The sequence below is a fragment of the Labrus bergylta genome, chromosome 17 (assembly GCF_963930695.1).
Source record: "Labrus bergylta chromosome 17, fLabBer1.1, whole genome shotgun sequence".
In the NCBI taxonomy this organism is placed as follows: Eukaryota; Metazoa; Chordata; class Actinopteri; order Labriformes; family Labridae; genus Labrus; species Labrus bergylta.
The window spans coordinates 25687621-25694536 of record NC_089211.1 but is presented as its reverse complement, the minus strand read 5'-3'; positions in this window follow the sequence as shown (position 1 = coordinate 25694536).

The following is a 6916-nucleotide window of genomic DNA, read 5'->3' as shown; positions in this document are numbered from 1 at the left end:
AAAAAAGTTTGGGAACCACTGGGTTAAAGAGACATGTAGCTTACCTTTATTTATTTACATATTATAACCTGTTACATTACTGTATAGTGTTTTGTATGTTATTATAGAGGTAAGATGAAGCATTCAGATTTGTGTTCCTTAAGTATATATTCTGCTATTTAAAACCACAACAAGACCCAATACAAAAGCAACAGACTAGTGTCCCAACTTACTTTATTACCTTCATCACACACACACACACACACACACACACACACACACACACACACACACACACACACACACACACACACACACACACACACACACAGACACACCACACACACAGAGACACAGAGACACACACACACGCACACACACACACACACACACACACACACACACACACACACACACACACACACACACACACACAAACTAGGGATGCTACAATACAGTCAGCCCACGGTTCAATACGTACCTCAGTTTTTTGGTCACGGTTCGGTTCTGACGGGCCGGGCCGTTAAAATGTTTCCAGTATTTTAGACAAATTTTACAGAACATCAAGGGATTTAGAAAGAGAATTTACTTAGAGTTACTTTTTTATTTATTTTAAAACTATTTATTTGACTTTGAAGCAAAACAAATTCAGGTGCTCTCCTATTGCAAAGTCAGATTAGATTTGAACATGAAGTAAACTACAATTAGCTCAATGAATGTCAACAAAAAAGTTCATTGGTGGCATACTGTCATATTTCTCTTTTAGTTATGATTATTGCTCCTCTTTTATTCTTGTAATTGATAGATAGATAGATAATACTCTATTGTCAGACGTAGTCTGAAATTTGCCTTGCGTCATAGCGGCTCCGTTTGCGGCACAACAATTAAGACAGGAAACAAAGATACAAACATTTGACACAACACTCAAACACAACACAACACTCAAGATACAAACATTTGAAACAAAACTCAAACACAACACAACACTCAAGATACAAACATTTGAAACAAAACTCAAACACAACACAACACTCAAGATATAAACATTTGAAACAACACTCAAACACAACACAACACTCAAGATACAAACATTTGAAACAACACTCAAACACAACACAACACTCAAGATATAAACATTTGTTGGGCCACGCAGGCTTAGGACAGTCAAACAATGGACTTGGGCCTGCACCTCTGTAAAAGCCTCATTTGAGTTATTCACTGAGATCACAAAGAGGCCTAAAAGGACTCTTAATCCCAGAAGCCCCTGCGGTACTTCACACCTACGTGTGAAGTAAAGGGGGGACCGGAACCTCTCTCTCCTCATTGGAGGGGACCTGAGGTAGACCCCCCATGGAGCAGGCCAGGCTACAAAGCTCCAAGACTTCCATTGCTCTACCTCTTCCTCCCCCTCTCATTCTCACCCTCCCTCTTCCTCTCTCTACAACCTCTTCCGTTGTTGTTGTAAAAATAAGGTGCTCACTTGTGGTCTTTTCAGAGTGCTTACTTCCTGATTGAAGTGATAACAATTAACCATTGAGGTGTTTGGCCAGGTGGCACATACATTGACCAATTAGCTCATGTAGTGTAATTTTGAATGGCAGTGTTTTGAAATGGCAAACATGTGACTTTATGTCAGATTGTTGTGTCTTATGCAGAGAACCGTGTTCAGTGCATTTAAAAAGTGCCATTTTGAATTGCAAAATGTGTGTAAAGCAGAAAATGTGTTTAGACTTTTGGAGACTTGAGAAGAGGTTTTGCTCTCTGTGTGTCAGTTTAAATAATTGTGCTATGCATGTCATTTTAGTGTGTTAGCAATTGGAAAAAACTGTGATGTGATGATATTGTGCTCAATAGGGGAGAGGTGTCACCTGCTGGTCATATAGTGAATTACATCATGTAGTAATGAGCAGTGTGCATCAGTTGATGACAGATGAGCCATCAGTGTGCAGAGTAATCACTTCAGAAGTTGGTTGTGTGTGAATGAAAAGAGTGAGTACTTACCTGAAGTCTTATATGTGACATTGTGTGTTCTTTAATGTTGAGACAAAGTTATTAACTCCCACGGAGCCGGAGTTTAGAGCTTAGATGTTCGGCGTATTCTGGATATAATAATACATTTTTATTTTATAAGCGCCTTTCAGGACACACAAGGACACTGTACAACAATCAACATTTTAAAAACAGCAATGGATAACAAAAACAGCATACAATAAAGAAATGGAATTGTGGACAGTGGAATTGCAGTTTAAAGTGTCAGAGTGAGTAGGCGATCTTGAACAGATGGGTTTTGAGTCTGGATTTGAAGATGGGGAGAGAGTCAATATTGCGAATGTCAGGTGGCAGAGAGTTGTAGAGCTGGGGAGCAGAGCAGCTGAAAGCTCTGCCCCCCCATGGTGTTGAGGCGGGCAAAGGGCACGGTGAGGGAGGGAGGGAGCGGGCTGAGGGAGCGGGCTGAAGTGGCGATGTGAAGGAGGTCAGACAGTTATGGGGGGGCGAGGTTGTGGATGGCCTTGAAGGTGTACAGGAGGAGTTTGAAGATGATTCTTTGCTTCACTGGGATCCAGTGGAGTTGCTGTAGGATGGGGGTGATGTGATGGTAAGAGGGGGTTTTGGTGACAATACGGGCAGCAGAGTTTTGAACCAGTTGGAGCTTATGGAGGGATTTATGAGGGAGGCCGAAGAGCAGAGAATTACAATAATCAATACGGAAGGTGACAAGGCTGTGGGCAAGGATGGAGGCAGTATGGGGGGTGAGGGAGGGGCGGAGACGGTTGATGTTTCGTAAGTGGAAGTATGCAGACCGGGTAATTGATATGGGATTTGAATGATAGTGTGCTGTCGAGGATGACACCCAGACTCTTAACCTGAGGGGAAGGGGAAACTGAGGAGCTGTCAATAGTGAGGGAGAAACTGCCAACTTTGGATAATATGGATTTAGTGCCGACGAGAAGGATCTCGGTTTTATCACTGTTTAATTTAAGGAAGTTTGAGGAGAACCAGGATTTTATTTCAGATAAACAAGAAGTGAGGGAGGAGGGTGGAAGTGTGGAGTTTGGTTTACTGGAGAGGTAAAGCTGGGTGTCATCCGCAAAGCAGTGGAAAAGTATATTGAATTTACGGAAAATATTGCCAAGGGGGAGAAGGTAGGTGATGAAGAGAAGGGCTCGGATTTGAAGGATATGAGCTGTATGAACTGAGTGCGGCCTGAGAGATAAGAGTGGAACCAGGTAAGGGGGGTGTGAGTGATGCCAATGGAGGAGAGTCTACTGAGGAGGATGGGGTGTGAGATAGTGTCAAAGGCTGCACTCAGGTCAAGAAGGATGAGGATGGAAAGTAAGCCGGAGTCAGAAGCAATGAGGAGATCGTTGGTGATTTTTAGTAGAGCAGTTTCTGTACTGTGACGGGGGCGGAAACTGGACTGGAAGGGCTCATAGAGGCTATTTTGATTTAAGTGAGACTGTAGCTGGGTGGCGACTATTTTTTCCAGAATTTTGGAGATGAAAGGTAAATTAGAAATGGGGCGGAGGCTATTGAAGTTGTTAGGATCTGAACCAGGTTTTTTCAATATAGGAGTGACAGCTGCAGTTTTGAATAATGAAGGAACAATTCCAGTGGTGAGGGAGGCGTGAATGATGGCAGATATGAGGGGAAGCAGAGAAGAGAGGCAAGATCTGACCAAGGTTGTGGGCAGGGGATCAAGCTGACAAGTGGAGGGCTTGGATTTTTGGATGAGGTCAGAGATTTCAGAGGGATCAGGGAATTGAAAACAGGAAAGCAACTGATAGTACGGGAGAGATTCAGGAGGGGAGATAAGCAGTGGGTTTGGACATAAGTGCTGGTGAATATTGTGAATTTTCTCATTAAAAGAGATGAGATGAGATGAGATTCAACTTTATTGTTATTACACATATACAAGTATAGAGTAACGAAATGAGGTTTGGCATCTCACCAGAAGTGCAAATAAGCAGAAAGTGCAAGAGTCTGTGCTATGTACAGTAATTACAAAATTTACAGATGTAGACTAAAAAAAGTGAATTATTAGGTATATATGGATGGCTGGATTAATGGGATGCTATAAATATAAATAAATGCTATAAATATAAGTGTATTCTTAGGATTATAATATACAGATTAAGGTGCAGTGAGCATGCTATACTAGTTTACGGATAATATAAAGAATATGGACATATGAACATACTATACAATAATACAGGTGGATGAGAGATGTGTGTGTGTGACCAGGAGGAGTGGTGGGGGGATGATGGGTGTGAGGTGATATGCAGGGGAAAGGGGGGTCAGCAGGGTGCGGAGAGAGAGAGGGAGAGAGAGAGAGAGACAGAGTTCAGAGTTTGGGGGGTAGAGTTCAGTAGAGAGACAGCTCTGGGGAAAAAGCTGTTCCTCAGTCTGCTGGTTCTGGTCCGGAGGCTTCTGAAGCGCCTACCGGAGGGCAGGAGGGTAAACAGTCTGTGGGCAGGGTGGGAGGAGTCTTTAAGGATGCCGTGAGCTCACCGCAGACAGCGTTTCCTTTGGACATCCTCAATGGCAGGAAGTGGACACCTTGTGATGCGCTGGGCGGTTTTTACCACCCGCTGTAGCGCCTTACGGTCTGTGACAGAGCAGTTTCCGTACCAGACTGAGACACTGCTGGTCAGGATGCTCTCGATCACACAGCGGTAGAAGTTCATCAGTACAGCTGAAGACAGGTGGTGTCTCTTCAGTGTCCTCAGGAAAAAGAGGCGTTGATGAGCCTTCTTAACCAGACTGGAGGTGTTAGTGGACCAGGAGAGGTCCTCTGTGATGTGGGTCCCCAGGAACTTGAAGCTGGAGACACGTTCAACAGCCATCCCGTTGATGTGAATGGGCTTTCGCTTTCTCTCCTGAAGTCCACGATGAGCTCCCTCGTCTTGCTGGTGTTGAGGAGCAGGTTGTTGTCAGCACACCAGGCGGCCAGATGCTGTACCTCCTCCCTGTAGGCCGTGTCATCGTTGTTGCTGATGAGGCCAATCACCGCCGTATCGTCCGCAAACTTGATGATTGTGTTGGATCCATGTACAGGTCTGCAGTCGTGGGTGAAGAGGGAGTAGAGGAATGGGCTCAGCACACAGCCCTGTGGTACGCCTGTGTTGAGTGTGATGGTGGTGGAGCAGGTGTGTCCTGACCTAACATACTGGGGTCTGTTGGTCAGAAAGTCCATTATCCAGTGACGGAGGGAGGTTTTGAAGCCCAGGTCTCCGAGTTTAGTGTTTAACTTGGAGGGGATGACAGAGTTGAATGCTGAGCTAAAATCAACAAACAGCATTCGTGCGTATGTGTTGTTATTGTCCAGATGTGTGAGCACAGAGTGCAGCGCAGTGGAGACTGCATCCTCTGTACTCCTATTGCTGCGGTAGGCAAACTGGTATGGGTCCAGTGTGGGTGGGAGGCAGTTTTTCAGGTGTGCTAGGACCAGTCGCTCAAAGCACTTCATTATGATGGGTGTGAGTGCTACAGGGCGGTAGTCATTCAGGCCTGTCGGGCTGGAGTGTTTCGGCACTGGGACAATGGAGGTGGCTTTGAAGCATGCTGGCACAGCTGCTTGGGCGAGGGACAGGTTGAAGATGTCCGTAAAAACCCCAGTGAGCTGCTCCGCACATGCTCTAAGCACGCGCCCGGGGGTGCCGTCTGGACCAGCAGCCTTTCGAGCGTTGATCCGGCTCAGTGCAGCGTGGACGTCTGTGGAGGTGAGTGAGAGGGGCTGGTTGTCTGCAGGAGGTCTGGTCGTGGTCTGCGTCTCTCTGTTGTCTCTATCGAAACGAGCATAAAAATGATTTAGCTCGTTCAGGAAGGAGACATCTGTGGTTATCGGGGTGGAGTTTCTGGGTTTATAGTCACTAATGGCCTGGATGCCCTGCCACATGTGTCTGGGGTCGGAGTTGGAGAAGTGTTCCTCAACCTTCAGCTTGTAGCAGTGCTTGGCCTTGATGATGCCCCTCCTCAGGTTTGCCCTGGATACGCTGTAGGCCATTGCATCATCTGATCTGAAGGCGGTGTTGCGGGCCTTCAGCAGGAGACGCACCTCCTTGTTCATCCATGGCTTCTGATTTGGGTACGTGGTGATCTGCTTCCATGTTGTAACACTGTCGATGGTGGTATTGATATAGTCCAGCACAGAAGAAGTGTAGGTGTCAATGTCTGTGTGAGAGCCCAAGGTAGCCTGAGAAGCAAACATACTCCAGTCTGTGTGATGGAACTTGTCCTGAAGTACAGAGTCTGTCCCCGCTGGCCACACTTTAATTGTTGTTACTGATGGCTTCACACGTTGGATGAGTGGGGAGTACTTGGGGATGAGGAACAAAGAAAGGTGGTCTGACTGTCCCAGGTAGGGGAGGGGGGTCGTGGTGTAGGCTCTTGTGATGTTTGTGTAAACATGGTCCAGAGTTTTGTTTCCTCTTGTATTGCAGGAAACATGCTGGTGAAATTTAGGGAGCACTGTCTTTAAGTTTGAGTGATTAAAATCACCTGCAACTATAAATGCAGCCTCCGGGTGAGCAGTCTGTTGTTTACTGATAGCGGTGTAAAGTTCCTTCATAGCAGCTTTTGCATCGGCATCAGGGGGGATGTAGGCTGCAGTTACAATAGTGGAGCTGAGCTCCCTTGGCTGAAAAAAACCCACTATATGCTAATTAGCTGACGTCACGGCCCCGACATGCTCGCTAACTGTCCCCCGGATTAGTTGGAGCCACACAGTAGTTGAAGAAGAGTCATGTCAAATTCATTACATGTTTGTGCTTAGCCTACCTAGTGCTAATTCTTTCCCGTGTTAATATTAGTGTTATTTTAGTTGCCTGTTAGTTACGAGGTTTGCTAACTGTGTTGCTCTCTGCATGAGGAGGAAAGTTTGATGTCCGTCCTTCACAATAAAAGCATGGTAGTATTTTTACCGTGCTTCACAATAAAA